The 11,036-nt window shown below is 42.2% G+C and overlaps 1 long non-coding RNA gene across 1 annotated transcript; it reads right to left on the bottom strand.

Annotated features, from left to right (window-relative positions):
* Window positions 1-485: 485 nt before the first annotated feature.
* LOC120583191 (uncharacterized) lies at window positions 486-10,815 on the bottom strand. Its single transcript, XR_005647725.1, has 3 exons — window positions 10,735-10,815; window positions 5,662-5,717; window positions 486-597 (listed from the first exon to the last, which is right to left on the bottom strand). It is a non-coding gene; the product is annotated as an uncharacterized LOC120583191 (long non-coding RNA).
* Window positions 10,816-11,036: the final 221 nt, after the last annotated feature.

An 11,036-nucleotide genomic window follows, 5' to 3' on the forward strand; every position in this document is an offset into this window, starting at 1 on the left:
TAATATGAAATGATTGCATCCTCACAATCGTGGTTGCCCTCTGTCCCCTGCCCCTCTCTTCCCTCCCCTTCATCCCAGTCAACTTCCTGGTTTTAGCCAAAGTGTGACATGTGGCACAAAAAACTTTTTGCAGTGGCTTCCAGAAAGAATGGGGTCATTTTCCTAAGTGATAGAAGAAGCACTGCCTTCCCATCAGACTCAGCTCTGACAGCCTTTTGTCTGCTGCTTACGTTTCTGCCAAGTGTTTGCCATGTCCTGCTGGGCCTGATGAACAAATCTGGGCCCACTTTTCTGTTTCTGACCAATAGAGAACGAGCTGACAGCCAGTGAGGAGGGCGATGTTTCCTTGCCAATGGTGGGGGTGGCAGAGGCAGAGAATTCTCCAGCTGGGCAGTTTGGACTGGCACACAGCATCACACTGGGCCAGCTGCAGGTGTTCCAGATGGCTAGCCTCGGGTCTGTTTGTTTCCATTGCCAGCTTCTGTTTATGTCCCACCATCATCACTATCCCCATCAAGTGCATGTTGAGCGCCCTGGCACACCTGGAACTGCAGCAGGAGGCTTCTTGATGGAGGTGACATTTTCAGGCACATTTCTCTTAAAAGGAAGACAGATGAGAGAACTTTATTGTGAGAAGCATTGCAGGCCAAAGGGAATTGGACTATAGAATGTCTGTCGACAGCATCTGAGTACGTCAATTAGGAACCAAATATTCTAGAAAATAAGAATGTGTTTTTATAACTACAGCCTATTTGAAATGAAGGCTAACCTTAAAAATCTGGATTGGATGGCTACAGTTCCTAGAAATCATTACTTGGTTAAAATGTTGAGTGTCATATGTTTTCTTTATATGAAGTTCAAGAACAGGCAAAATAATTGAGGTGAGAAAAGTCAAGAATAGTGGTTTCCTACGGGAAGAGTTTACTAGGAAGGGACAGGAAGGAACCTTCTGCAGTAGGGGGAATGGTGTACATTTTGACCTGGGTGGTAGTTACATAGGTGTATTTATATGTGAAAATTCATTGAGTTATATATACATTTATAATTAGAGCACTCATGTACATGTGATAAACCTCAATATAAAAAGTACTTAGTGCTCAGGATACACATTCTTGTAACAAGAATAGACAACCAGACAATTATAATATGGTGTATTAAGTGTGGTTGGCAGGAACTACGTGTTTCCTATCCATATCCATTTTCTCCTTCAGTAGTAACAGAATCTTGACTTGTAGCTGGGAACATTGTTACCATGATAAAGATTATATCTCCCAGGCTCTGTAACCAACGTGTAGCCCCTGGATTAGCTTCTGGCCAATGTGATGCAAGTGGAAATGCCGTGTGGGACATGTGATAAGACTGCTTAACGGGAGGGCCACCTTTGGTACATTGGCCCCAACTGATGTCTGCGAAGTGGACCAGAAAGCTGCATTTCCAACTGCCATTTTGGATCATGTGGTGACCATGACGATGAAAATTATGCAGTGAGGATGTTGGAGCAGAAAGAGAAGAGAGCGGATGACTCTATGGAGCTGCTATGCCAGCCTCACACTGTCTACCTTCAAATGCTTTTTCATATGAGTGAATAAACTCGTGTGTGTTTAAGTCACTATGTTTAAGGTCTCTAATTCCTCACAGCCTAACTAAGCACAAGTTAAGATAATGATAAACCCAAGGTGCCATGGGAGACATAGTGAGGCTCTATCTCAGTGTGGATGGCAGCTTGTCATTAGATAATTCTGAGAGAAGGTGCCACTTGAGTTGAGTCTTGAAGGATACATAAGATTTGGTTAAGAGATATAATGCCTCTCGTAAATGCTTTTATGAGAGTTCCATCTGGACAGGAAAATCTGGTAAGGGTTGTTCAAATCCAGCCATAGAGGCACTTTCTTGCCTCTGAAGAGTTAAAAATCTGATCTGCCTCTTAGATAAGTAGCAACTAACAGTGTCTTATTTTAGTGGTTATTCGAACATTTGTTAATAAAATGAGTAAGTGAAGCTTTATTTCTTTATTTGATTTGGAATATACCCTTAATAAAAATAAAAGCTCTGTTTTATGCTCAAATGGCATTTCTTCTTTTGTAAACTCAAAACTTTATGGTGAAAGACATGCAAGACCTCTATTCTAAAAATTACGAAACATTACTGAGCTGTATAAAAGAAGACCTAAATAAATGTACTGGGATGTTCAGTATTGTTAAGATAGTCATTTCCTTCAAACTGAGACTTTTCTTCATTTTCTAATGTGATCATTTAATGGTATAATTTTCCTGTAAGTGCTGCTTTAGGTGCATTCCACAAATTTGATATCTTTTGTTTTCATTTTCATTCTATTAAAAATATTTTCTAATTCCCATGTGGCTCTTTTGACTTGTGGCTTACTTGGAAGTGTAGTACACTGCAGATATTTGGGGACTGTCCAGACATCTTTCTGTTATCTATTTCTAGTATAATTCCGTTTTGGTCTGAGATCATACTTTCTACGACTTCAATTATTTCAAATTAGTTGAAGTTTGTTTTATGGGATATCTTGGTGAATATTCCACATGCACTTGTAAAGAATGTATATTCTGATGTCATTGTTTGGAATGTTGCATAAATCCAATTAGGTCAAGATGGTTGATAGTGTTGTGCAGGTCTGCTTGTTTCATTGATTAGCATCACCGTGTGCTAAGAAGGATTTTTCTCAATGTTCCTTCTTTAACCTCAGCTTCCCTGTGTGCCTGCACCACACAGGAGTCTCCCCATCCTGTGGAAGACACTGTTGATTGTTACCTGGTGGGTGTGGAAGGGTGGGAATGGGATTATCTGTTGTTCCGATTCAGCCCCAGCCTTGGGCAGGCACTGGTCTCTGTCTTGGAAGTGGGGTTTTCTCAGTGAACCTGACCTTCTTCCAATAACAGGAGACCTAATGTTGTGGGTCCAGGACCATGTCCTTCCCCTCCTCTTGGAGTAGAGTTTTTTTCTCTTTCCTTCCTCTAGTTGTGTCTTCCTCCATCTATGTCTTAGGGGCCATAGGGTTGTTGTCCTTCTCCCGGTGGCTTAATGCCTTTCATAGTGGAGAAAGATATAGGTGTGGTCTCATGCCTTTCCTACAGCTATGTCCATTCCCCTCTTCCAGTCCTGAAGCATGGAGGAAGGTTTTCTCTGGTCTCCCATCCTGTCCCAAATCTTTCATGGGTCCCTGGTGGCGGGCCATAGAGAAGAGGTGCTGAGTGGTAAGAGCTACCTTGTGTATGCAATTCCCAGGGGCATGTGGTCTCACACTAGCCCACACTCTGCCTCTGTGATTCTTCAAACATTTTAGCTGAAATCTTCTTGCTGACTTGTGCAGGGGCCCTGTCTTCCTCCTTTGCTCTGTTATAGATGAGCTAGTGCTCATGTCCTATCTATCTTTAGAGGAGCCCGTCTTCCCTTAGATTTCATGCTAATTGTGTTGCCCTGTGACATCAATTTTTTGCTGGGCTCAAGAGAAGTTGTGTGTAGGTAGATTTTTCGACTTTTTCTTTTTGTTAAGTCAAGAGTGACACTTTTCAGCTTTCTACCTTCTAGGTGGAAGCCAGAGTCAAAATATATTTTTAGATGATTCATTTTTATCCTGAATCACTTTGGATTCTTTTCAAAAATCATGCTTATCTTCTATGGATAAAAAGTCAGTACCATATTCCTGATTCTCAAGAATTTGTGCCTCATGATCCAAAAGCACAATTCCAAATATGTGTGTAGTAATGAGCACCATTTGATAGCTCTAAAGTTTCTCAAGATGTATTCTCAATAAGGATATTCATTTGAATATTCAGGTTGTAATGGTGTTTTACAGTTTCATTACTATGTGGTTACAGGAAAACTAAAACATTGTCCCGTAGATTCTGGTAAAATTAATTAACTTCTCCAAACCTCAGTTTTCTCATCTGTCAAATGGGGGATAATAATAATTTCTACACTATCGGATTATAGTGAGTGTATAAAACACTGAGCACAGTTTAACAGTAAATGTTGAACACATGTTATAATATTTGTTATTGTGGTATATGCTGTTGAGTCAGCTCTAACTCCTGGTGACCCTATGAATGAGTGATGTCCACTATGTCCTGTGTTCAGCAATCCTACTCAGCGTCTGCAGACTCTTGCCTATGGCTTCTTTTGTGGAGTCAATCCATCTCATATTTGGTCTTCCTCTTTTCCTGCTGCCTTCTATTTTTCCCAGCATTACTGTCTTTTCCAAATAACCCTGCCTTCTCATGATGCGCCAAAGGTAGAACAGCTTCGGTTTTGTCATTTAGCCTCCAGCGATGTTTTGCGGGTTAATTTGCTGTAGAGCCTACTTGTTTGTCTTTCTGGTGGTCCCAGGTATCCAAAGAGCTCTCCTCCAAAACCATATTTCAAATGAATCAATTCCTTTTCTATTGGTCTTTTTCACTGTCCAACTTTTGCATCCGTACATGGTAACGGATTTGGAGGGTACGGATAATCTTAGCCTTGGTTTCTAATGACACATCTTTACTCTTGATGATCTTCCTCATCCTTCCATTGCTGCCCTTCCGAGTCTCAGCCTTCTCTTGATTTCTTATTATTAATTATCATGTGCTGCGAAAAATATAAGCTTTTATCATTTTGCTTGAGAGGAATCACCATACATTTGCATTGCCCTTGTGCATTAATCACATCCCCTTTCACTTTCGAAAGTGTCCTGGTTTGGATAGTAAATTATATATCACCCCACAGCAAGATCACACAGCACGTAAGTTGGGGCAGCAAGGATTTGAACCCTATGGGAATTACAAGGTTAAAAGTAAAAAGACTCTCTAGGGCGGCAGCCAGGAATTCTCTCTTTCTCTCCAGCCTTCTGCACAGGATACATTCCAGGATGTTCCCCAGACCAGGAATAAAGCATCCAGTATATTCTGTATGCAGAAGGTCTCCTCTTCTTATCGACTTCCTATCCTGTTTTGTCTTGTTTTCCTTGCACTTTCTAATCTGAATAGTTCTCATTTTGATCCTTTCACAAAGTTCTCATTTAGGATTTCACGATTAGCATTTAAAGGCAATTTTCCTTCAGTTCAAAGTAGTTCCCTTGAATTTTGTAACATAAAAAAAATACTTAAGATCCATTTAGTGCATTTTCATCTAGAAACTTCAGATCACTGTAGGGACTCCAGGGACGTAGGGATCGGTTCCTCTCGGGGTGGGAAAAGGCAGGCAGTCGATGTCTATTGAGAAGCATTCTCAGTGTCTTCTCTCTCTCTTTTGGTAACAAAATGGGGATCTTCCTCTTGGTCGGCACATCCTTCTTCGGTCAGGAATGGAGCTGTGGCTCAGATTTGGTCGATCAGTGACTGCAAGGACCTATGAGGTACGCCTGTGGATATCACCTGAGCCAGTGGAAGTCATTCCAGGGCTTTTCTTAAGATGTTAGGATAGAGACATTTTCTTTCAGGCAGGGGGTTAAATGGGGGAGAGTGGGATCCTGGAGCTGCTTGAGGTCATTTCTGCCACCTTGTAGGAACATGAGAAGATGCCATCCCAGAGAAAATGAGAGCCAAAGGTGGAAACACATTCCCGATGAGTTGTGTTTCTGCCCCTCTCCCCTCCCTGTAGCTGAAAGAGTCCAGATTACTACAAGAAAGTCTCGAGGGAATGTAGTAACAGTAGGGTCATTACCTGGATTCGTCTGATGGATATTGCCCCAAAAAGTCGAATGCCTGTTCATCGAATGCCTGTGGGGATAGATAGATTGCTCCGTCAATAACCTCCCTGTATCTCACCCTCTCGTGTGTCTTTTGCAGCACCTCTTAACAGGAAGTGGATCCTATTTCCCTACTTCTTGAACCTAAGCTGATTTATGACTTACTTTGAACAGAAGAATGTTGCAGAAGTGACAGTGTGCCAGTTCCAAGTATAGGTCTCTGCCATGGGAAAAAGCCCAGGCTGGCCTCCTGGAGGATGAGAGACCATGTGGAGGAGGGCTGTGGCCCCCCAGTCAACTCACGTAAGCAGAGTCACTTACCACCCTGCCACTGACCGCAGATGCATGCGAGAATTCAGGAAGAAAGAGAAGAACCACCCAAGCGAGCCTACCCAAAGTTACTGGCCTACAGAATTGTGGGCTAAACAAATGCTGGCTGTCTTAGGCCACTAAGTTTTGGGGTGATCTGTTTCCTAGTAGTTAGATAACGGATACTCTTATTATATTGGGAGTACTTTATAAACATTAATTGAGCACACTAGTTTTGGAGATAGACAAATATGATTTTGAATCCTGGCTCTATAACTTACTCACCATATGACCTTGGGCAAGTGTTTTTTTTTTTAAACTGTCTCTGTTCAGATTTCTCATGTCTAATAACAGTACTTATAGAATTTTGTTAAGATAAATGGGATGATGCATGTGAAGTACTTAGCACAGTGCCTGTAGCTTATAATACATCTTTATATGCAGAGTCTTTCTTAGGAAGTAGCAGTTGTTACACGCATTTACAGCTGTGAGGCCAAAGCTCAGAAAGCTAACTTGATAAAAATGGCCACTAGATATGAAGGATCCATGATGCCCTGATATTTTCCTAAGCTACGTCTTCCAGAATTGGAGGCACAGGATTTGTAGGTGCAGCACAGTCCAGGTGAGCCCAGGTGAGCTGAGCCTGGCTAGGGCCAGGATGGGGAGAAAATTCTCACCTCCTGGAGACAGAGTGACAACTGGACCTGCAGAGTCTCTAGGCGGAGGCTCTCTCAAGGAGGAGCTGAGCTTGAGAACAGGAGAGTGAGGAAGGCCTCTGAGATCCCAGCGAGGTGCCACTTCATCCTTATTTCAACCTTTACCAAGTGCTGAGAGGGAAGGGGTCCTGACAGGTGCAGTAACCCGGTCACTTTCTCATTCTGCTTCCCACAATTGGGTCATCTTCCACTGAGCCCCATGGGGCACCTTGTCGAGACTCTCTCTCAGCCCCAGTCCAGATAATACTAGAACAATGAATCATAGAATAAAGTAGGTCTTGGACTCTATGTTCTTCCAAGAATCAGAACAATTCCATCCCAATTCTTACCACCAAATTATACTTACACACTTCTACGCAAATACTTATATGGTACTTTTACCTTCAATTCCTGGCTCCCCCTTCCTTCCCAATCCTTCTCCCTCTGCATGCTCCATCTCAACACACACACACACACACACACACACACACACACACACACACACAATCTTTTACCAGAGTAGTATTTAGACTTAGGGTTTTACACAATATATTTTATTTTTCTCTATATTATTTATCACCACTTGACATGTTTTCTATTTATTTATTTGTTTGTTTGTTTGTTTGTTTGTTAGTTTGTTATCTATCTTCTCCCACTAAGATATAAGCTCCAAGAATATTTTGTACCTGATATAGCCCAGTGCCTAGAACAGTGCCTAACATAGTGGGTAATAAAAAAAAATGAGTGAATTGAATGAGTGAATGAATAAATAAATTTGAATGAGTGAATGAATAAATAAACGATTGAATTGTGTGTCTGTATGCCAGAGTGGAAGTCATAGTTTGGGGGAGGAATGGGTGATGAGTGAAAAATCAACAATATCATGTGTTTTTAAAGCACTTTTAACTTTTTGAAGCACTGTATGGATGGTAACCTCATGGAGTGCTCACAACCACTCAGGAAGTAGTTGGACCTGCCATATTATAAAGAAACTGAGATCCAGACGGGCTGAGTGTCTAAGATTCCAGAACCTGTTAGTGAGAAGCGGAGACTACTCTCTATGTTCTCCTGAAGTACAAATGAAGAGCCCAAGCATATAGATGTAAAGCGAAGTCGAAAACCAAAGCAGTGGAGAAATGTGCCACCATTTTGATTTTGTTGATCATTTTTGTCCTGGTCCCTCATTTCTCGCAGGCAAACACCAATCCCCAAACTAACTTGCTCAACTGTCCTAAAGAGCTTTTTTTGGCACCAGATTTAGGAAGGGATCCTCTGTGTCTGCGCTGCCATACAAATCAAGGTGATGTGTTCTGTCTCCCCCAAAATTCTTAGAATGATGACAGCATGAGACCTCTAGTTCATTTTCACATTCGAACAACTTCGAATGATGTGGCTTGACTGGAGCTATTTTTAGAAACACTGAGAATAATGCTCTTTCCTCCTTTCCCCACTTTGCTGTTAAACTAACCTTCCTCCTTCCTTCCTCCTCTTCCTCCTCTGAAAGTGTTAGTTTCAGTCTCCACCCCGGTATTTATGGGAGCCTCAGCAGGGAGTGGGGAGTGATGTTCTGAAAATGTGAGGTCAGAGCATTCCGCTGACTCGGGCTTCTGAAAACTGACCGGTGCCTGAGAACTTTCAAGAGAGCATGCAGACCCAGTTACTGTGTTTCCTTCAGTCGGATATGCTGGCACTTGTGGCTAATTTAGGAGCTGGGATATAGGATTTTTTTCCTGTGACCCTGAGGGACATCACATATCTATCTCTTTGATCCAAGGCTTAATCGTCTACCTGGAGAGCTGTAGGATTTATCCCAATTCTCGTATTATTCCAATTCAATTACATTCCTATTAATTGAGCAATCTATAAAGGAAAACTCTAATTTGGCCAATGAGTAACTTCGTTAGAACAGTTAAATAACAAAACAATTTGGTATACACCCCTCTTGTCCTCAGTACTAATTCTCAATGCTTAAAATATTGCATGACCCATGTTAGGGGCTTGATAAATATTTGTTGAATGAAAGAATATTCTAAATGCTAGAAGGGGCAGTGCCTCAGTTCTGGCTTTCTTATTGTCTACCTGGATTACCTAAAATGCTTTCCCTGATCATCTCCTTACCTCCAGTCCTCTCCCTCCCTAATCCATTCTCCACTCACTGCCACTGTAATCTTTATAAAGGGACATTTGCTTGTGCCATGCCCAAGTCTAAAACAAGACTTAGAGCATGACACTATAGGATCCTTTTTGGCTCTCTAGAGCCCTCAGGATAAAGTTTTTTATGTCATTTATTTTTTCACTGAACTAAAGGCTTCCAAGCCAAGGCTGTTTTCTGAACTTTGCTTGAATATCTTCAGTGACAGGGAGCTTACTAGGAACTCATCACATATTTAGGCAACTCTGGTTATTAAAAAATGAATGAAAGAACTAGGACTGGATACTAGAACTTTTGTATATTAGGATTCTACAGAGAAACAGAATCAATAGGATATATATATATATACATACATACATACATACATACATACATACATACATACATACATATATACAATAGGAATTGACTCACACAGTTATGGAGGCTGGGCAGTCCAATTTGTCATTTTCGAGCTGGAGAACCAGAAAAGCCAGTGTTGTAATTCAGTCTGAGTCTAAGGCCTGAGAACCAGGGGGCTGATGCTGTCTGTCCTGCTCTGAGTCCAAAAGCCCAAGAACCAAGAGCATCAATGTCTGAGAGCAGGAGAAGATGGGTGTCCCAGCTCAAGCAGAGAGAACAAATTCACCCTTCCTCCGCCTTTTTGTTCTGTTCGGGCCCTTAATGGGTTAGATGTGCCCACTCACACTGGGAAGGGCCATCTGCTTTACTCACCAACTCAAATGCTCATCTCTTCCAGAAACACCCTCACAGACAAACCCAGAAATAACGTTTCACCAGCTCTCTAAGCATCCCCTAACCCAGTCGAGCTGACACATAAAACTAATCATTATCCTGAATGTTTTTCTAATACTCTATCCATTCTCTCAGGCTGCTGCTCACTTCTTATGTGGAACCCTAAGGAGCTGAGGTGTGAAAGAGATCTCTCTCCTTTTCTGGGGAAAGATGCGGGAAAACCCAGAAGACCTTCAAGCTCAGAGGGGGAGTCCCCTGTAATCTCCGATTCCGCTGGGGCGTGGTTTTCCTAAAGGAGGAGAGAAGCAAAAGGAAGAGAAGCAAAGAAAGTAGAGTGGAAACTCCATTTAAATCATTCCTTTACTAGTGGCACCTTAGAACGTAAGGAGGGACGCTCTTTTAGCACCCATTTGAGATATCGTTTTGTGTGGTACTTCAGACTAGATTGAGAGAAAAGCTGCAAAACCCGAGGTTCTTAGGAAAGAATGTGGCAACTTTCCTCCTCTGGTAGTGGAAAGAAATAAATGACCAAATGGATATACATTGAGTGTCTAATGAGTCCAGACTCTGCCTCTGCTAAATACACATTCTCTCAGGGCATCGCACTCCTCACAATTACTTTGTGATGTGGGGACCATGACTCCTTCTTCACAGATGGAGAAACTGAGACTCTGAATCTAAGTACTTCACTTAAGTTTCATAGTAAGTGATGGGGAAAGAAATAAGGGAGCAAGTTAGAGCAGTAGATGTTTCAGGGGATGCAGGGTTTTTAGGACCTAGCTTTGGCCGTCCCAGAATATCATATCTACCTCACTCTATTGGCCAAGCAAGTTACTGTGATCAGCTCAGATTCAAGGTCAGGAGCATTAGACTCCACTTCTTGATGTGAGAACCGTGTATGTACCAGAAAGCTGTATTGTTTGGGACCATCTTTGGAGATTAGCTAGTACAGATTTTTTCTTCTTCTTTTTTCCTCCAGTAAAGCTCCAGTTTTCCCAAAGTCCTGACTCTACGCAAACTCACACTAAGGTGATAATGGCTGACTACTAAATTAACGTGCCCTGCCAGTGTGTCAGTCAGGATGGACTTGATCACACTATTGTTACAAACACACCAGAATCTTACAGGGTAATCCCATAGAGGTATTTCTCACTCACACCGCATGTCCACCAGGGGTGGTGTCTTCCCGTCGAGGGCTCAGGCTGCTGGAGCTGACACTGTCTAGAGCACTGCTGGTCACTGTGGCAGAGGGCAGAAGAGAGTGTGAACTGTGCACCGGTTGGCAAAGCTTCCAACTGGAAGTGACTTACATCATGCCCGCTCATGTTTCATTGTCCAGTGAGTCACATGACCACACTCAACTCCATAGGGACAGGGTGTGCTATCCTACCGTGGGCCTTGATGGAAAACTAGGAATATTTGGTGAATGGCATTATGACTCCCACAAATGGTATCTGTA

This window comes from Pteropus medius, unplaced genomic scaffold (genome assembly GCF_902729225.1).
Source record: "Pteropus medius unplaced genomic scaffold, Ma_sr-lr_union100, whole genome shotgun sequence".
Classification (NCBI taxonomy): domain Eukaryota; kingdom Metazoa; phylum Chordata; class Mammalia; order Chiroptera; family Pteropodidae; genus Pteropus; species Pteropus medius.